General features: G+C 41.3%; 1 protein-coding gene across 1 annotated transcript in view; it reads left to right on the forward strand.

Annotated features, from left to right (window-relative positions):
- Positions 1-18,822: 18,822 nt before the first annotated feature.
- Positions 18,823-22,317, forward strand: part of XPOT (exportin, tRNA) — a 56,028-nt gene continuing 52,533 nt past the window's right edge. Inside the window, exon 1 of the mRNA XM_006859517.1 lies at positions 18,823-19,026. The gene's annotated coding sequence lies outside the window, so the exon portion shown is untranslated. The remainder of the gene's footprint in view (positions 19,027-22,317) is intronic.

The following is a 22,317-nucleotide window of genomic DNA, read 5'->3' on the forward strand; positions in this document are numbered from 1 at the left end:
TTTATATTAATGCTGGAAAAGTCTTTCCCTTCTTCCCCTTCTCTGTTCACCCAAAGACCTAAATGAAAGCTTTTACAACTCTTTTGCTTCCGAGATCTGCAGCCCCGGATCAATTTTTATATTTTCCTTTTTCTCATGTCAAATCCTTGGTGGAAAAGGGTTTCAATAAATTAAAATTTCACAAACAGATACTGTAGCCTGAACAGGTACAAAGGGGAACTGAGAAGAGGTGGTCCAGTCTAAGGAGAGTTCAGACCATAAAGGTCGGCAGTTTGAGTTTACCAGCTGCTGCAAGGCGGAAAAGACATGACAGTATGCTTCTGGAAGTGCCTTCAAGTTGGTTCCGACTCACAGCAACCCTGTATAGGGTTTTGGAGGAGCAGCTGGTGGGTTTGACCTGCTGACCAGTGCTGATTCTACAGTGCCACAGACAGCCTCAGAAACCCTGATTCTACTCTGTTCTATAGGGTTACTATGAGTTAGAGTCTACCACCAGGTTTTAAACTAGAGTCTAAGAAAACTGTGAGGAACTCCATAGCACTAACTAGGATGAGTGTTTCTTTTCTTGGGGAAAGATAGTAGTTGGTGAGTGGAAAGGAGAGAGTGCCACCTGCTGGCAAAATCTTAAATGACATATCTGACGCTTCATAACTTCATAGTTGGATGAAAAATTATCCACAGAGACATGATTGTTTCCTGTTAAAGACTATTCCTTATCAGAGCTACTTTTAAAAAGTTTGTTGCTTCAAATCAACTGAAAGGCAAAGGCCCTTCATTTTTGCCTAATAGCCAATCCTCACAAGAGCTGTTGAGAATAAAATGGCAACATTGTCCAAAGGTGAAAAGTGAGTTCCAAGCAGGCCTAAAAACCTTACTCCCTGCCTCACACTCACTTCCTCTCAGGTAACTGGGACAAAGAAACAGAATGACTGGTCTCAGGCCAAAAAAGACATCATACCTGATATATCTGCCAAGAAGCCCATCATGAATGAGTTTTTAGTGACAAGCGTTCTAGGTTCTAACAAATAATACAATGTAGTACATGAAGAGGAAAACTTAACACAAGACTCAGTAGTTGAGATGACCTCAGCTTAACTTTCACCTTTTCGGCACACAGAGAAGGAAAGGAATACCGTGGTTTCCAGGCACTCAGTGTTCTTCCCTGTTGCCAAGGTAACAGCAAAGTTCAGATTGCAGGAAATGGGTTTCATGTGGGGGAAACAACACGGAATTTGGAGTCAGGATTACTGGATTTGAATTTTAACCCTGTGGCTCACGATCTGAGCCTCAGTTTCATCATCAGGAAATGAAACTTCCCATCTCCCTGTTGTGGATTGCATTGTGTCCCCCCAAAATATGTGTTGTTATGTCTTAACCCATATACCTGTGAATGTAATTCCATTTAGCAATAAGGTTTTCTATGTTATGTTCATGAGGTCATATCAGAGTAGTGGTTCTTGTGTGCCACGGAGTAGGTTCTGACTCATAGCAACCCTGTATAGGGTTTCTGACACTGTAAATTTTTACAGGACTAAAAAGTCTCATCTTTCTTCTCTGAAGCAGCTGGTAGATTTGAACTGCTAACCTTGCAGTTAGCAACCCAATGCATTACCCACTGCACCACCAATGTTCCTTTCATATCAGTGTTGTGTATCCTACAGTGCCACACCAGGTCTATGTTAGTGTTGTCGTTGTTAAGTGCCATAGGATCGGTTCCGACTCATGGCAACCCTGTATGGGGTTTCTGAGCAACCGCTGGTGGGTTTGAATCACCAACCTTTCAGTTCAAACCAACTTTGCCATCCAGTACTTATCCTATAGTGCCATACTGTTGTTGTTGTTGTGTGCCATCGAGTTGGTTCCGACTCATAGTGACCCTGCACAGGGTTTCCGAGGCTGTAAATCTTTACAGGAGAAGAAAGTCTCATCTTTCTCCCACGGAACAGCCGGTAGTTTTGAACTGCTGGCCTTACGGTTCACAGCCCGATTCGTAACCACTACACTACCAGTGCCATACTAGGACTCCCTATATCAATGTAGAGTATGTTACAAACCAATAACTTTTGAGATAGAAAAGGAGCAGATTAGGTAGAGAAGCAAGGAAGCACAAATTGGAGAAAGGTGGATACTAAAGAACAAAGAAATGCCAGGATTAAAAAGCTGAGACAAGAATCATACCCCAGACTTGTCAAAGAGCGCCTTGGCCGAGAGCCTGTGCCCTCGATTCTGATTTCTAAATCCAATCAAACTCAAGAAGTATTTGACACAACATCCTCTGCAATTTAGTAGATGTTTCTTGATAAAACTATTATAAGAGACAGAGAATATTACTGACCTAGAACTAATGCCCAAAGGCACTCTCCTTGACATTCATTGGAACAACAGTCTTGTTAGGACCAGGGCTGATTATTTAATTAGCTAGTAGGCAGAGGTGTCAAGCATAGACTGAAGAGACAGATCACCTGGGTACAAATTCCAGTTCTCCTAATTAGTAGGTGAATGACTTTGAGCAAGTTACTTTGACTCTCTTTGCTACACTTTCCTTATCTGTGACCTATCCTATTGGGTTATTATGGGGATTAATAATAGTTCTAAAGTATTTAGAAGAGGTTTTTGGAACAGAGTTAACACCATATAAATGTTTAAAAACTAAGCACTATATGTGATTTCCTGTTAGTTTATCATTTCACTCTCCATCCACAACCCAAAACCATCAAGGTACTTCTGACCCAGTAGCGACCCTATAGGTCAGAGTAGAATTGCTCCTTCAGGTTTTCAAGACTGTAAATGTTTACAGGAGCAGATAAGAGCATGTGTCTTCTGCAGATGGGCTGCTAGGTTTGCGCTACCAACCTTGCAGTTAGTAGTCCCCTGCTTAGCCCACAGAGCCACCAGGGCTCTTTCCCCATCTAAAAGTAATATCAACTGCTTCATACTAGTCTGCTTTTTCTGTCTTGTAGATTAAGGCACAATACAAAAATCTAACACACACTTGCAGGGCAGCAAAGTATTTATTACAGCCCTTTTAGCCCAATGTTTCCATTTGTGATACATTGTCAATCCTAGCCTCCATGCCTGTGATTGGAGTCCTTGTGTGTTGCTGTGGATTAATGCGCTGAGCTACAAGATTGATTTGAACTGCAAGGTTGGCAGTTCAAGCTCACCAGCTGCTTCTTAGAAACCCTATAGAAAGTTACTATGAGTCGGGACCGACTCAACAGAACTTAACAACAGCATGACTGTGATCAGTCTCCTGCTGTGATGCTGTAGGAACAGCAATGGAGTGTGAACCACAAATGGGCAGTTCAAACCCACTAGTCACTCTTCGGAAACCCTATGCAGGGCTGCTATGAGTTGGGACCAACTTGACAGCACTTAAGAACAACAACATGCTTGTGATTCTGTACCCATTTTGAAATGAGTTGCTAAGGAATAAAAATTAATGTGGGGCTAAGGAATACAGATTACAGTGGATCTAAGGATTAAAGATGCCCCTGCTTTAGTACAGAGTGTGACTGAAGTCAACACCTTTAGTTTTCCTTAGGGGCATGGAGTGACTCCAATTTACAAGACTGCTTTGGACATTTAAATGAATATATATATTCAATGTGGTATGTTTACATCAAGAAACAAAAAGGGGTAATAGAGGTAAATACTGTTAATTGATGGTGCATGGAGGGGATTGTAAGCATTGTAATGATTTGTTAAATGTACAACTAATGATCTGCCCTGTAAACTTTCACTCAATTCACAAAGCTTAAAAAAAAAAAAAAAAAAGATGATAGGAATACACAGTCACTGAATTAAAAAAAATTAATTGAATCCAACCATTTTAGGAGATTGCAAATGATAAAAAAAACCTGATGGTATTGAAGATAGAAGTCAAGCTGTACTGAAGGGAGTGTGAAAAACAAGAATGCAAGGAACTGACGAGACTACAAATTGAAATGTAGCACTTTCTTAGAGGCCTGGAAATAGAAATCTTCTACTTGATCTATATCCTCAAGAGATGAGAGCTGCAATGTGGAGCTATGAACACCCATGCTTACTGCAGCACGATTCTCAACAGCAAAAAGATGGAGACAACCTAATGCCCATCAGCAGAAGAACAGTTAAACAATGGAACACTATGCAATGTTGAAGGATGAAGCTACATCTGTGAAACACCTCTGAACATGGATGAGCCTGGAAACATTATGCTGCATGAAATCAGTCAATCACAAAAGGACAAATACTGTAGAACTCTTGTAAAAAGTTAAGAAAAGGTTCTCTTGTTAAAGAACTATTCTATGATGGTTACATGGTAAAGGAGGAATTATTTACTGGCTAGAGGGTGGTATGGTGGTAGTGTGCGGTGGAGTCAGTACTAACTCATAGTGACACTGTGTATAGGGTTTCTGAGGCTATAAATCTTTACCGGAGGCAGAAAGCCTCATCCTTCTCCTGCAGAATGGCTGGTAGTTTAGAACTGCTGACCTTGAGGCTAGCAGCCTGATTTGTACCCACTATGCTACTGGAGCTCCTTAGCTAGAGGATAGACACATGTTAACATGAGTGATAGGGCAGGCAATATACATCAAGAGGGAGAACGGCAGAAGAAAGATGAAGGTCACGGAAGACACAGGGAAGAATGCAAGAGTTAAATGAATCCGAGGTAAATGCTGTTAACTGATGGTACGTGAAGGAGGTTTCAGTAATTGTAACGAATATATAAATATATGATCTGTTGAATGCAAAACTCTGTCACTGTTCACTCAATTCATAACAAAAGTTTAAAGAGGAAAAAAAAAATGTGGTATGTAGATGGCAACTTTATTTACTGAAAGTGAAGAGGCCTTGAAGCACTTACTGATGAAGACCAAAGACTGCAGCCTTTAGTATAGATCACAGCCCAATGTAAAGAAAAAAAAAAATCCTTACAACTGGCCCAATAAACAACATCATGAATATGTTCAAAATCATATTTTGGCTCTTATGAACTTGTTTTAATTGTCTTCAGTTTCAGCCTGAACTTGCATATGAACAATTGATGGTCTATTTCACAATCTGCCCTGAGCCTTGTTTTGGCTGATGTTATGGAACGTTTCCACTGTCGTTTTGCACAGATGCAGTCAATTTGATTTCTGTGTATTTTATCTAGTGAAGTTCATATGTATCGTTGTCTTTTACGTTATTTTAAAAAGGTGTTTGCAGTGAATAAGTCATTTGTCTCGAAAAATTCTATCATGTATCTCCAGCATCATTCCTGTCACCAAGGCCATATTTTCCAACTACCGATCCTTCCTCTTTGTTTCCAACCTTTGCATTCCAATTACCAGTAATTATCAATACATCTTGATTGCATGTTAGATCAATTTCAGACTGAAGAAGTTGGTTGAATTCTTCAATTTCATCCTCAGTGGCTTTAGTTTTTGGTAAATTTGAGTAATAGTGGCATTAACTGGTCTTGTTTGTAGGCATATGGAAATTATTTTATCACAGACAGCATTACAGACCTTGAAAGGAGTCTCTGGTAGCAGAGCAGATTATGAGTTGGACTGCTAACCAAAAGGTCAGTAGTTCGAATCTACCAGTCATTCTGTGGGAGAAGGATGACGCTTTCTGCTCCCGTAAAGATTTACAGTCTTGGAAACCCTGTACAGGGTCGCTATGAGTCAGAACCCAATCCACGGCACGCAACCACCGCTATAGACCTTGAAATGTTCTTTTTGATGATGAATGCAACAGCATCCTCTTCAATTTGTTATTCTCTATGTTCAGCATAGTGAGCCATATGAATTTCAGATTCAAAATGGTCAATACCCGTCAATTTCAGCTCACTAATGCCTAGGATAAGGAGCTCTGGTAGCGTAGTGGTTACGAATCGGGCTGCGAACCTTAAGGCCAGTAGTTTGAAACTACCAGCCACTCCGCGGGAGAAAGACGAGGCGTTCTGCTCCCGTAAAGATTTACAGCCTCGGAAACCCTGTACAGGGTCGCTATGGGTTGGAACCGACTCGACAGCACTTAACAACAACAACAATGCCTAGGATAACGAGCTCTGGTAGCATAGTGCTTATGAGGTGGGCTGCTAACTTCAAGGTCAGCAGTTCGAAACTACCAGCTGTGTCACAGGAGAAAGATGAGGCTTTCTGCTCCCGTAAAGATTTACAGCCTTGGAAACCCTGTACAGAGTCACTATGAGTTAGAAATGACCACTGCACACCACCGCTACCACCAGTAGCTACAATGGAAAGAAAAAAGAATGTAGGGGTTAGTGGCAGCACTGAGCCAAGCCCATATCTATCGGGTTGGGTCAGAGCTACGACCACTTATCTCAGACCTGACTCAGAAAGGAAAAATTCAATTAGAACAAAGAGAAGTACCCCTACGACCACTGGTCACTCAGAAAATATTTTGAGAAGGTGGTAGGAAAAAACAAGAAGTTATTGGAACCAGGGAGTGTACTGTAAATGAATTGTTTCAGTTTGTAGATGGGTAATGTCAGCTTCCTGAGGAACCATTACTAAAATGAACCATTGAAAGCAACTAATTTAGGGGCAGTGTCTTTAGTTTTGAATACTACAGAATGGAAGAGTATGTTTGGGTTGATGCAAGACCTTCAAATCACTATGGATCTATCACAAATGGTAATACTAGATCCATTTACAGGAGAAAGCCAGCCTAGTGGACTAGATAAAATTTGCAATAAGATCTGTTTATCCTGAGAAAGGAAGCTGCCCCCTCCTTTCTCTAAAAATTAAATGAAGCACTCCAGAAGAAGCAGCTAATGTGCTGCTTATGGAAGCAATGTTGGACTGTATTGCTTCAATACGCAGTACACTGTGGAATGTTGGTGCCGTAATATTCATCCAATGAGTATATCCCTTACACAAGTCATGGCAGATATGGTAATCAAGGGAGTCCCTTCTATGTGGGCATCCCATGTAACTTTACCACTGTGAAACAAAGCAACAATCTGAGCAATCGTGTTGGAATTGTTGGCACAACGTCCTCGCATGGGTTTTTTGGATGCAAGATATATAAGAGTAATTAATAAGAGAATGGAAAGAGGCAATTGGGACAGAATTTACCCCAGCAGGAGAGAGATTTTTAGATGGTTCCTAAGAAATGGGGTGAATACAGGGCATTGACTGAGTTGATACAAAAGTTTTAATACAAAACTAAAAGGGGTTGGGTGGACCAAGGGAAACTTCTGCTGGTTCTCCAGTGTTAAAGAGGACTAATCAACTCTGTTCTATTCATCCTAACCAGGAACAATATGATGGGAATTTCCACCTGGGACCATTTGGAGCAGAGGCTCAGTTAGCTGATCAAGATCAGGGTTGACAAGGAGGTCAAGGCCTTCTGGTCCTGCCCCCAACAGAGGACCCAAGGCCATATGCACATGTGTGGGTAAAATGACCCAAGGATGGGGAAGAGATCTTTTGGGGGCTCTTGGACACAGGAGCTCAATGTACTGTAATCCCCAAATCAGAAAATAAAATACTAAAGTTTAAACTTTGAAACACAAGGTTGGCAGTTCAAACCCACCAGGTGCTCCTTGGAAACCCTATATGGGGTTGTTATGAGTTGGCACTGATTCAATGGCACTTAACAACAACAACAAGATTAAACTTAGAATGCTGGTATGGCACTGCAGGATAAGGCACTGGACCGCAAGGTCAGTTTGAACTGCAAAGTCAGCGGTTCAAACCCAACAGCTGCTCCTTGGAAATCCTAGTCAAGGTGGCTATGGGTCGGAATCAACTCAAAGGTACTTAACAACAACGAAGTTTAAACTTGGGAGATATGGGGATGCAAAGGTTGATGGAACTAAGGTGAAAGTTTGGATGAGAATTGGAAGATTTAAACAGACCTTGTATGAAGTAGTTGCATCTCCCTTGCCTGAATGTATTATTGGTATGGATGTTATATCTAACTGGGGAACACTTCCTCTATCTGATATTGGAAAATGGAAGGCACATAAGTCTGCCCTTAGGTCAGTATTGATTGGACATGCTTAATGGGAGCCATTACAATCACCAGAATGCACTCAGGTTGTTAATTTAAAACAGTTATAGGCTACCTGGTGGGCAAAAGAGATTACTGCTTTGATTTAAGATATGCAGAATGCTGGAGTGTTAGTGTCAACAAATGCTCTGTCTTAACAGTCCCGTGTGGCCTGTGAAAAAGGCAGATGGCTCATGGAGGTTGACAGTAGATCACTGAGGTCTAAATAAAGTAGTGTCACCTGTGGTTTCAGCTTTTCCAGATGTGGTATCCACAGTGCAGAAAATACAGCAGGCTAAAGGAGACTGGAAAGAGCTCTGGTAGCAGAGTTGTTACGAGTCCGGCTGCTAATGTCAAGGTCAGCAGTTCGAAACTACCAGCTGTTCCACTGGAGAAAGATGAGGCTTTCTGCTCCTGTAAAGATTTGCAGCCTCGGAAACCCTTTACAGGGTCCCTCTCTGTGAGTTGGGGCTAACTCCATGGCACAGCACCAGCATCACCAAAGAAGACTGGTACTCAGTGAGTGATCTTGAAAATGCCTTTTTCTCTATCCCAATCTCAGAAAAGAGTCAGCCACAGTTTGCTTTCATGTAGGAAGGATCCCAATATACTTTCAGTGTGTTGTTGTTGTTGTTGTTAAGTGCCGTCGAGTCGGTTCTGACCCATAGTGACCCTGTACAGGGTTTCCAAGGGTGTGAATCTTTACGGGAGTAGAAAGCCTCATCTTTCTCCTGCGGAGCGGCTGGTAGTTTCGAACCGCTGACCTTAAGGTTCGCAGCCCGATTCGTAACCACTACGCTTCAGTGTGTTGCCTATGAGTTATTTAAGCTCACCAGCTTACTGTCAGAAAAGACTTGGACTTGGTGCAGATCTCAATGATATATCACATTGATGATACTATGTTAATAACAAATATAGAAGATCTAGAAACAGTGGTGCCCATATGACCAACAGGGCTAGTTAATAATTCCAGCAAAAATCCAGGCCCTGCCTAAACAGTGGGAATGACGTGACTTGGAGCCACCTGTGACATAACACAGGCAACCAAAAATAAGTTGCTGTTGATATGCATTCCCCAAACCAAGCAAGAGACCCAATGTTTGGGTGGTCTTTTTTGATTCTGGAGGATGCATATACCATATCTGGGAATACTGCTGGCTCCTATCCATAAAACCACTCAGAAAAAAAACTGTGTTCAAATGAGACCTGAGCAAGAGCAGGCTATGTCTGAATCGCAGAGAATGGTCTCATTCTCCTTGCTTTTAGGCCCATATGATCCACTTTCAGACATGATTTTGGGTGTGTCTGCCACACGTGCTTTTGCAGACTGGAGCTTATGGCAAAAACCTGGGACTGCTGCCCATGACAATCACTGGGATTCTGGACTAGAAAAGTTCCAGATGCTGCAACAAAATAAACACCTTACAAAAATCAATTGCTTGCCTGCTGTTGGGCTTTGATTGAGGCTGTCTCAATGACAGGACATATGCTCATCTGAAATACCCATAAGGTCTTGGGTGATGTCAGAGAAATGTAAATAAGGAAGGTGGTGCCCAAAATAGTTTCATAATAAAAGAAACATTATTCAAACAGGAACAAATTATGAGGGAATGCAGGGTGGCACCCACCATATCCATGAGCAGGTAGCCTCTTTTTCCATAGGTCCTACGCTAGAATCACCTAAAGCACTGCTAGAGCCCATTGCCACATGAACAGTGCCCTGTGAATAACTTTCTGCTGACCAGCAAAAGGCTGCTTGGTTCACACATGACAATTCCAGGATACATGGACAACATGATACGGAAAGCTGCTGCATTAAGAACAGCAAATGGAAAGACCCTGATTGAAGAAAGTAAGAATGGGTGTCTTCCTAGCTGTGATGGAGAACTGGACAATCCATATGTTTGGATCTTTACTCATTCATGGGCAGTGACCTGAATATCTGGTCAGGCAAATGAGTAATGGAAAACTGGACTATTAGAGGGACATCTGTGTGAGGTAAGGACCTATGGTAAGTAACCTGAAATTTAGAGGGTTTATCAGAGTAGTGCATGTTGCTCCCCATCAGAAGAACCCTCTTCCTGAATTAGAAGGTGACTGGAATCAGCAAATGGACATGTTGGAACACTCCCTTGAGGGGGTCAATTGAGTCCATGAACAAGTAAATATCTATTAATATAAGAAAGGGGTATCTTAGTGTATTTATAGGGAGATCTGAATTAGCACTAGAATTTAAACATGTCATTAACCTTAATGGACCTTGATTTGAGAGACAGAGGTTAGGAGCATAGACTCTAGAATTAGACTATGCAGGTTTGGATCTCAGCTCTGCTACTTCTAAGCAATGACAAAAATCTTTTTAATTATTCTGGAATCCAGTTTCCTGGGTTCATGGAATTGGGGTGACCCACTCAGGTCATCAGTTCTTAGCTGTCTTTTAGAAGCCTGAGCCTTTAAGGAACTGTCTTCTTAAAGTCATCTTCAAGTCAAATAATTGCCTAGTAAACATCTGAACAGAGATCATATTCCCTTAGGAATCGGGCTCTTTTAGAGAACTTTCTGTGTGCCCTAGAAACCCAAGGGTATGATTTGAAAATGTATGTATGTCCTTTGTGAATCTGTTTCTCTAATGGTCTGGAACTGCATGTGTTTTGATGATATTTCCTGAGAAAGGAAGAAAAAAAGAGCAAGCAAGCAAGCAATGGCCTCTATAATCACTGTGCCCTCTTAGAAGTGCCTTAGTGTAGATGCTGCCTTACTCTAATCCTATCTACTCAGAGGAAATATACTGTTTTTTTGGTGTTTCTCTGCACATAAAAGGTTTTGACAGAACTTTAATTTCCTTATCTACCAAATAAGAATAAGAATAGTACCTACTATGGCGGCTGTTTATGCTGGACGTGTGGCCAGAGACGGGTAAGGATCACGTGGAACCTCGGCTACTTAAGACAGAGACATTGCCATGCTGCAATGAGTCTCAATGACTGGTAAGACTGAGGAATTCGCACTGACCACCTAAGACAGGCAGCGTCCCTTAAACAAACAATAAATAAGGAGGACTCAGATGCAGACAGTACAGACCCGGTCAGGAGGCCAAGCCCCTGTGGGCCCAAGCGTTGTTGACCGTCCAAACCATAGGCTCTGAGGATCAGACTCTAGCCACCTAGTAGACATAGCAAACTGTCCCTCATCTGATTATTCAGTAATGCTTGTTAGTAATCTCATACATGAGCCCTGGATATCCACAGACAAATGTAAAAGCCTTCCCTAAAAGCCGAGACTGTAAATTCCAAAAAGCCAAGTCCCCCCCCATCCAAAAAAAAAAAAAGCTAAAGAGGATAGAGAGAAACACTGTAAACTGATGATATATGGCGGGGATAATGATCAATGTAATGAAACAAGCTATATGAATGGTTGAATGTGAAGCTGATGATGTGCCCTGTAAACTTTCACTCAATGCAAAATAAAAACATTTAATTTAAAAAAAAAGAATAGTACCTACTCATAGAGTTGTGAGAATTAATGTATGAACAGTTAGAACTAATTTTGCACATAAATTCTCAATGCTGGCAATTAATAGGTGAAACTATTGCTTTATGCAATATATGTGTTATAAGTTAAAATAATGGCAGGGTTAATGACATTTTATGTTAGTCTGAGATGAGACATTGTCTCTGCCTTCAAGGACGGGGGAGCCACATTATGGAACCATCAAATTTAATACCACTCTCAGATCCTCTTCAGTTGAATGCCATCAATGATTCCTTTGTTTGTTATCAAATAATGGGAATTCCTAAAATTGAAATTTTTTTTTACAGTTCTGAACTACCATTTTAAAAAAGGCTAATGTCAGATAATTGACAGGCATTTAACATATAAAGTTTGTTTTCATGCAACTATATTGCAAAAAAGCTAATGTTTTCATTAGATTTACAAGTGAAAGGCAAGTAAAAACAGCTATAATATGATAGACTGAATTGCCACTTCTTTAGGATTAGCAGTGAATATACTGGACATGACAACTTTGGAGTCACTCAGACCAGAATTGGTATTCGGCTTCGTTAGGTGATCATTAATAATGAATGATACAAAAAGTATCAAAATAAGATGGAATGAATACATGTAATCACTGTGTCAAAAATAATCCACTGATGTCCAACCATTTCAAGAGGTAGTATATGATTAAGAACTACTTCTGGGTTGAGTGTGCTGGACACAGGTAACACTGCAGCGGAATAGGAACTCCATCTATGACCAGGAACTCTGCTGCCACATCCCTCCCACACCCACCTTGAGAGGTCCTTGGCTTACAGGAGCTCCCAGAATTTTCCAACAGTTACACTGTTTTTTGTTTTGGGGGTTGGTTTTTTCCTCTTGTTGTTTCATTGTTTTGTTTGTTCATTCTTTCTCCTCCTTCCTCTCTTGCCTTTTAATTGAATTTTATCCTTTCTATCCCCAGTATTGCTTTTCCTTCCTATCTTGTTTCTCATATTCCCTCTCCTCACCCCCATTTCAATCTTTCTTGACTACACTCTCTCTTTTAAGGAGCTCTGGTAGCATTTTGGTTACGAATCAGGCTGCGAACCTTAAGGTCAGCAGTTCAAAACTACCAGCTGTTCTGCGGGAGAAAGATGAAGCGTTCTGCTCCCATAAAGATTTACAGCCTTGGAAAGCCTGTACAGGGTCACTATGAGTCGGTTCCGACTTTACGGCACATAACCACCACCACCACTCTGTCTTTTGGAGTCCTGATGTAGTGCTATGTGTTAATGCGCTGGACTGCAAAGTCACTTTGAATTGCAAAGTCAGTAGTTCAAGCTCACCAGTCACTCCTTGGAAACTCTATACAGGGTCGCTATGGGTTTATACAGGGTCGCTATGGGTTGGAATCAACTCAATAGCACTTAACAACAAGAACAACAATCTCTCTTTTAATCTTTCCTCCCTGGTTTTTCTGTTTTAAAAATATCTTCCTTTTATTTCTCTTCTATAGCTCAATTTTCCTGTCCATCTTTTATCTTTTTATTTATTCTTAAGTGATTTTTCAATTTCTTCATTTTATTTCTTTCTTATTTTCTCTTCTATAACTCTATTTTCCTGTTCCTCTTTAGTCTGTTAGTTATTATTTTCTGGTTGCTACTTGTTTTTATTTACTTTTTTCTCTTTACTAATTTCTGTTTTCATTGTGGGTTCCTTGTTTGCTTTTTCTGGTTTTGTTTTGTGTGTGTGTGGGGGGTGTTCTCTTTCTCACCCAACAGAAGACAGCAACCTAGCCCATACAGCCCAATCACTACCAAATCCTCTACAGTCCTACCCACTAGGCAAGAGTCAACACTAGCTCCTATACTACTTGATCAATAATAGATAGCAGTCAACACCAGCCAATCCCACCCTAAATTGAGGTACATGAACAGCAAACAAGATCAGTATACATGGTTCTTTAACTACACTCACAGGAGACAATCGGTGAGAGTTTAAGAACACATCTACACACAATCGTCAATTAAATACAAATACAACAACCCCACAAAGCCCCAATGATAACAGACAATTTTAGCTCACACAAAGAAACAAGAGAGACTGTTTCAAACAAATTACCAAACTATAGAGCCAGAAAATGTTTCTGAGGAAGGAAAGATAATGGAACTAACTGAAAAGAAGTTAAAAGAATGATATTTAGGTACAGTCAATGGATTGACAGAAAGATGGAGGAAAGCAAGGAGAAAAAACTTTAGAAGAATTCAGGACCACACTACAAGAACAAACAGACAATATAAATGCAAATTTTGAAACAATGCCAATCCTGCAATTAGAAATCCAGAAGATTAATGCTAAGATTTCAGAAATTTATAATACATTGAAAGGACAAAGGAGTAGATTTGAAGCAATGGAAGCCTGACACAGTGAGCTTGAAGATAAATCAATATTAGTATGCTAGAAGAACAATCAGAACAAAATGATTTTGAAAAATCTGAAGAACCTAAGAGCTGTGTGGGACACCATGAAGAGGAATAACTTATATGTGATCAGAATTCTAAAACAGGAAGAGACAATAAAAAGCACAGAGAAAACTGTTTACAAGTTGTTGAAAGAAAACTTCTCTAGTATCATGAAAGATTAGAAGGACCCCAAATAGGATAGACCTCAAAAGATATATCATAATCAAACTTTCCAAAACCAAAGACAAGGAAAGAATCCTGAAAGCAGCACCAGAAAAGCGAAAAGATACTGAGAAAGGAGAACCAATAGACTAAGCACTCATTTCTCAGCAGACACCACACAGGCAAGAAGGCAGTGGGATGACATACAAACTCTGAAAGAAAACAAATTGCCAATCAAGATTCATATACCCAAGAAAACGGTCTCTCAAATATAATGGAAGTTAAGGTCACAGGGCATTTCTGAATTAACAGAAATTAAAGGAATTTTTAATGACCAAACTTTATAAAAAATGGGTATAAAGGGGTTTCTTTGGATTGAGAATCAACAATAGCAGACAATAACCTGAGCTTATCATACATGCTTCGGACCCTGGAGAAGGATATCATGTTTGGTAAGGTGGAGGGTCAGAGAAAAAGAGGAAGACCCCCAGCGAGATGGATTGGCCAAATGGCAGCATCAATGGGCTCAAGCATGGTACAATAGTGAGGTTGGCCCAAGACCAGGCAGTGTTTTGTTCTGTTGTGCAATGGGTCGCTATGAGATGGCACCTAACAACAACAACAATCATACATGACAACATCACCCAGAACTCAATCCAGATAAACAAGTATTTAAAGTAAAGCAAACCTAAAAGATGAAAATAGGGAAGCAGAGGTATCAGTGTATAATGAACTCAACTATAAAGCAAAAAAAGGGAATAGTGTAGGTATGCAACTTCTAAATGGCTATGAAATCAAGTAGATTTTAAGATAAAACATTGTTTTAAACAGGGAAAACTTAATAAATTACAGGGTAACCTCAAAGAAAATGAATATACTTGCACATTGAAATTAAAAAAAAAAAAAGGAAACCAGAATGATTTAGTAAACATTAGTACAACACACATGAAGAAAATGAAAAGAAAATTCACAAACAAAATGAACTCAGCACAGAAAATTATGTGGAACAAAAGAAACCACAGCACCACAAAAACAACAAAACTAAACTAAACAAAACCCACAGCAAAACGAAAGCAATCAGTTCATGCCTATCAATTATTATACTGTATGTAAATGGATTAAATGCACCAGTCAAGAAACCTAGCAGAATGGATAAGAAAACAGGATCCTTCAATATACTGTCTATAAGAGACACAATGAAAAAAGCCTAAATGACTATCAACAGAATTGTTAAACACACTTTGGTACATAGACACAATGGAATACTATGCAATGTTGAAAAATAGAGATGAATCTCTAAAACACTTCACAACACGGATGAACCTGGATGACATTATGCTGAGTGAAAATAGTCCATCACAAAAGGACAAATACTGTATCAGAGCACTGCTGTAAAAAGTTAAAGAAAGGTTTTTTTAATAAAAGAAATCATGTGTGATGGTTACTGAAGTGTGGGGGGAAGGAATATTATTCACAGACTAGAGGGTAGACACATGTTAGCATGGGTGACAGGGCAGACAATATGCAATAGGGAGGTTAGCAGAAGAAAGATGAAGGTAATGGGAGAAGCAGGGAGGAATGCCATAGTTAACGTGAAAAGAGGTTTCACTGTTAAACTGTTGGTACATGGAGGAGATTGCAATCATTATTATGAAGCAAAGTACATCATTTTCTGATGATGATCTGCTCTGTGAACCTTCATTCAATTCACAATAAAAAGTAAAAAAAAAAAAAAATCAAATGACATATTGCAGTAGGCAAATCTGCTGCACAATACCTCTTTTATTCAAGAGCATAGATGTCACTTTGAGTACTGAGATGTGTCTGACCCAAGCTATGGTATTTTCAATAGCCTCATATGCATGTGACAGTTGGACAGTGAATAAGGAAGAGTGGAGAATTGATGCATTTAAATTATGGTGTTGGAGAAGAACATTGAAAATATCATTGACTGCCAGTAGAACAAACAAATCTGTCTTGGAAGAAGTGCAGCCAGAATGCTCCTTAGAAGCCAAAATGGTGAGACTTCATCTCTCATACTTCAGACATGTTATCTGGAGGGACCAGTCCCTGGAGGATATGTCATGCTTTTAATGAGTAAAGTGGAAGGTCAGGGAAAAAGAGGAAGACTCTTCAAAGAGATGGATTGAAGCTGTGACAGCAACAGGCTCAAATGTTAGCAATTGTGAGGATGGCCCAGGAGGGGGCAGTGTTCCACTCTGCTGTACTTGGGGCATATGATCAGAACCAACTTGATGGTACCTAACTACAAGTCCTGGTGTGGTGCTGTGGGTAAATGTGCTGGACTGCAGAGTTGGTTTGAACCACAATGTTGGCAGTTCCAGCTCACCAGCCGTTCCTTGGAAACCCTATACAGGGTCCCTATGGATCTCTTAACAACAACAAAAACATTTGCTAATGTAAGAATCCATGCAATGGTTCCTTTGTTGTTGTTAGGAGATGTCGAATTAGTACCAACTAATAGCAACCTTGTTGTTGTTAAGTGCCGTCGAGTCACTTCTGACCCATAGCGATCCTGAACAGGGTTTCCATGGCTGTAAATCTTTACAGGAGCAGAAAGCCTCATCGATCTCCCGCGTAGCAGTCGGTAGTTTCGAACTGCTGACCTTGAGGTTTGCAGCCCGATTTGTAACCACTACCAGAGCTCGTAGCAACATTATACACGACAAAAAACGGTGGCAGCAGCCTCACAAACCTTGCTATGCTTATGTTCATTGCTGCTGCCACTGTGATTCCTTTACTGACCTGTAAATATAGACTGGCACTTCTGTTAGGATTTGAGGATAGTGTGAAATAAACAAGACAGGAATCCTAGCCAGACTCTGGTAGCGTAGTGGTTTCGAATCGGGTCGCTAACCTCAAGATGGGCAGTTCAAAACCACCAGCTGTTATGCGGGAGAAAGATGAGGCTTTCAGCTCCCGTAAAGATTTACAGCCTCGGAAACCCTATACAGGTTCACTATGAGTCGGAGCCGACTTCACGGTACTTAACAACAACAACAAATGTGATGGAAAAGGAATTTAAGATCATGTTTTATAAACGAAATGCCTGGTGCAATGTTTTTGCATATAGCCAATAAATAGATGTAACTGTTAAAATGATACATTAATTGCATTCAGTTATAGTCCCATTTTTCTCCAAGTTTTGCCCTTTTTTGTAGTTTTCACGTCTAAAATCTAGTCTCCACTCTACTTTTAATAATAAAACCAAATATTGTTACAAAACCACATTGCCATCGATGTCAATTTACAGTGACCCTAAAGGACAGAACGGAACTGCCCCCCAAAGGTTTCCGCCATAGGATAACCACTGGACTGCGAACCACAAAGTCCGCAGTTCGAGCCCTCCAGCAGCTCTTCAAGACAGATGAGGCTTTCTGCTCTGGGGAAGATTTAAAGCCTCAGAAACCCTATACATGGTCACTACGAGTCGGAACTGACTCTACGGCATTTAACAACAAACCTTAGAGAAGCTTATTGCTACATCTTTACAAATGCCAACTGCTCCTTCAGGTTAGCAGGTGAGGGCTTAACCACTAAGGCTCCTTATTGAGTGTGTTGTTGTTGTTGTTATGTGCCGTGGAGTCGGTTCCGACTCGTAGTGACCCTGTACAGGGGTTCCGAGGCTGCAGATCTTTACCGGAGCAGAAAGCCTCATCTTTCTCTCGAGGAACAGCTAGTAGTTTCAAACTGCTGACCCTGAGATTAGCAGCCCGATTCTTAACCACTACACTACCAGAGTGTGCCAAATACAATCCTCATAAGAACATGAAAGGTCAGCACTACTATATTCCCACTTTGTTGTTAAGTGCCGTCGAGTCAGTTCTGACCCATAGCTATCCTGAATAGGGGTTTCCGAGGAGCTGCTGGTGAGCTTGAACCTCAGACCTTGAGTATAACCGACTTTGCTGTCCAGAGCATTAGCTCACACACAGCGCCACACCAGGACTCCTATTTCATAGATATTCCCATTTTACAGATGACTAAACTAATGTCTTCAGTAAGCATTTGGCGAACAATAGAGATGGTTCAAATGTAAGTAACTGAAATTTACTGCTGCTGTGCATTTTGTTGTTAAGTGCCGTTGAGTCGGTTTCGACCCATAGCGACTCTGTATAGGGTTTTCAAGTAGCATTATTAACCCATAAATAAATGAACGAAATAACACATCATAAAAGAAATATAGGACCAAGTCTTTATGAGTATGATCTCTTTAAGTTCATAAACGAAGAAATACCAGTAAAGTTGGAGCATTTAAACAACGAACTCACACGTGGTTTAAACCACGTAGTCCTAGTATCTATCTGTAGCTCCGCAGCCTAACATAACTTCACAAACGTGGCCGAGAACGCCAACGCCTGCACCTACTATGAACATGCGCAGACAAGGCCAGAGAATCTGGGGCTGGAGGCGGGGCTCATGGCCGGATGCCCCATCCCGGCATGCATCGCAGACTCCAGCGACCCCGCTTCCAGCGAGTGCCAGGGAGCACGCTCAGCGGCAAATCTCCCGGAAATACCGTTTGTGCGTGGCATGCTGGGACTTGTAGGCCTTGGGCCCCGGCCCGCGGGCTGTCGTCCGCACTCTCCATGAGGTTCTGAGTCTGGCCCGCGCAGCACTGACTCGGGGAGCGCGCTTTGCGCTGACTCAGCGACAACAGCAGCGTTGGCTGGTCCTCTTGCTCTCTCCTTTCCTGGGGCGCCCACCTGACACCACGCAAGAGAAAGCACCGGGCAACTCCGAACGGCGGGAGGAGCGCGGCCCGGCCAGCTCCATCGCCGGCGTTAGCGCTGTGGCTGAGGACGACGGCGACAAGGACGAGAGCCACCCTTCCCGTCCCTTCGTGCGGCGCTGCTCGGCTGACTGGCCTTCGGGAGTGCAGGCGGGGAGGCGGGATGGAGTGTTAGGGAAGGTGACTAGGGTTCGGGGCCGTGGGAAGTTGGCTGGGCGGAAGGGGTAGGGGAGATCGAACGCCGGTCCCTTCGGGGAGGCTTGCAGGATAGGGTGGGTGCTCCTTGGCCGCGCGCCCCGGGGCGCTGGGCGGATTGAGTGGGTGTGGGTGGGTACTAGTTGCAGCCGCGCGGCGGACGAAGCCGATCTCATTCCTGGTGCGTGACCGCCCGTTGCCGGGTGTTTCATCACCCCAGTTGCCACGAGGCTTCCTTTGGGGGAGGGATCCGGAGAGAAGAAGGTGGGCAATGTCCCCAAGTCCATTGGTAACAGTTGTAGCGCATCCCCCTAGATACTTCAGTTTCAGGGGCCTCAAACTTGATTCGTCTCTGCCCCTGGACAAAAAGGAGTAAAAGTGTTATTTTCGTGTAGTAACTTGCCAGCACGGACACACCATTTCTGCTCTTCATTTCCTTTTGACTTTATAATAATAGATAAACATGTTTCCCTGTAAACAGAAAAACGAGTACTTTCTGAAAGTACTAATTGTTAGTGGGCAAAGTTACGTTTTATTAAAGCGACTTGTCAGCGTGATGTTAAAAGGCTGGAAAGATTCAGCACTCTTTGAACTTAAGTAGGTGTGAAGGAATTTTTCCAAATTGTTTTGTTTCATAATAATGCCTGTGGAGAAAAAGTTAGGACTTTATGTCTTAAGTATGCTGCTCGCCTTCCTCGGAGAACGTTTGTTGAATGTGTTAATTGAAGTGTTTATATTTATATCCATTGTCACAAATGTTTAAACTTTAAGTGCTTTTGGAATATTATGTGTTTATGCACAACCTTTTCCAGGAAAGGTTGTCACCTTTTTGTCTTGGCTTGTAAGTTTTCAGTTTGCAGACGCATAGGTAATTTACCTTGTCCCACAGCACGTTGATTGTCTAAGTACCGTTCTCTGCAGGGTGTTCTTTCTGTATTGACAACCTTTTATGTTTCCTCTGGTTACTTATTGACATTGTTTTTTTCTTAGAGCTATTTGACGGTTTCCCTTGATATGTTTAAAGTGAATTGACCACGCTTAAGTAATTTTCCCTGAAGTCTTGGCAAAATCAAGGAAGCTTTTATAGGAATTCTGTCTGGGATCCATAGAAACTCTGAAATTGTCTTGTTTGTGTGCATTTTTCCTGTGAGAGGATCAGCTTCTTCTCTGTTGCTTTGAGGTGGCCAGGACACTGTTTTTCCATCTGTTCAAAATGCTGATTTAGCTAGTACGTTTTAATGATAAATCCAGAATGCTTCAAGTGTCCTCCTCCCCCTCCTTTTTTCCTCTAGATCAGAATTATAAATAACCTTTTGATTACCCACTTTATGTTGTGTATGCTTTATATATCTTATGTCATTGAAATTTTTACAACTTTATGTGGCAAGTGGTCTTTTCCTTGTTTCCTAGAAATGGCTCTCAGGTTTTGTAAATTGTCTGTGTAGCCTCGGTTTAAAGATTGGAATACAGATCCAAACTAATGTTCAGCTCTGTCCTGGAAATGTAGTGGTGAATGCTCAGGACAATCCTTGACCTACTGAGATAATGAGAGAGAACTAATAAGCAAGCATACACTGAGAGAGGGGCCATCTAATTCTGCTTGCAAGAGATGGACAACAGGGTCAAATAAATGGTCTTGAAAGAGGTGACCTGTAAGCTGAATTTTGATGGACAGGCCAGGGATTAATAACAAGAAGAGCAGTGTATACAAAAATAAGATGTAGAATGTTGTTGTTGTTATGTGCCGTGGAGTCGGTTCCGACTCATAGTGACCCTGTACAGGGTTTCCAAGGCTGTAAATCTTTACGGGAGCAGAAAGCCTCATCTTTCTCCCGTGGAACAACTGGTAGTTTCAAACTGCTGATCCTCAGGTTCGCAGCCCAATTCATAACCACTATGCTACCAGAGCTCCTTTCATTGACACTGTACATTGCTGAGTTGAGGCACAAAACAGAGGTTAGTGGGAAGTATACTGCCTTGCTTTAGCCTGCAGATTATGATAACAATGAGGGAGAGAGCTGAATTTATATCTTCAAGGCTCTCAACCCGCATCCTGATTTTTCATTTGATTTAGGGAAGCCCTGGGAGACAAAAACACTGTTGTAGAGGTGTCAGATAACCTGTATCTACTCCTGACTTCACCCTTCTTAAAAACCCCACCCATTCTTGACCTCCTTAGTGTACGGTCTTCTCTTTGGTTATAGTAACAAAAATTTTATGACTCCTGGTGTGGCACTGTAGGATAAGCACTGGACTGCTAACCACAATGTCAGCGGTAACCTACCTTTCTATTAGCACCTGCTGCTCCTCGGAAACCCTGTACAGGGTTACTATTAGTCAGAACCCACTTGACTGCACTTAACAAATAACATGGTCTTTTAATGGGCAAAGGAAGGGCCAGTCTTCATAATTCACAGGTGCTTAAGAGAATAAATGTTTTTTTTTTTTCATCTAGAATGTGTTAGATGTTTATTCAAATAAATAGACATTTTAACAAAAAACAAGCTGCCTTATAGAGTTTGTGTTTGAGAATGTTAGAACCCTATATTGTGAAAGCTTTTATTTTTAAAGGATTTCTCTGTATCTAGATAGTTGGCTCCACCACTGGTTTGCCGGTGTGTCTTCCTTTTGTGGTTTGTGTGATGCTGGAAACGACGTCACTGTTATTTCAATTACCAGCAGGGTCGCCTATGGTGAACAGGCTTCAAGTGGAACTTACAGACTGAAACAGACTAGGAAGAAAAGACCTGGAGATCTACTTCCAAAAATTAGCTAATGAAAACACTTTGGAACACAATAGAGTATTTTCTGATATGTGCTGAAAGATGAGCTCCCTTGATTGGAAGGCAACAAGGACTTGAGCCTGCTGATGATTCTAAGGATGGTGTAGGATCAGACAGCATTTTCTTCTGTTGAACATGGGGTCACCATAAGTCAGAACTGACTCTGTGGCAACTAACAACAGCAAACATAATTGATTGCATGACAGTTCTTGAAAGTCGTATAATGTTATTCTGTTCATGTCTAGTGTTTTATAGAATGGAAGTGTTTAAAAAAATACCTGTAAGAGTAGTCAGTATTATTTGTCCATTTTTATCTACTATTAAAAACCATTCTACAAATATGTTTTCTAAATTTGCTGTGAGGAATAGAGTTCTATAAAAAGAACTAGCCAATTGTTCAAAAACCAAATGACTGATTTTTCACTCTTCTGTTTTCTTTTTCGTTTGACTTCTCTGGTACTACGTGTGGTACCATTGCTGTCAAGATAATTCT

This window comes from Chrysochloris asiatica, unplaced genomic scaffold (genome assembly GCF_000296735.1).
Source record: "Chrysochloris asiatica unplaced genomic scaffold, ChrAsi1.0 scaffold00033, whole genome shotgun sequence".
NCBI lineage: Eukaryota > Metazoa > Chordata > Mammalia > Afrosoricida > Chrysochloridae > Chrysochloris > Chrysochloris asiatica.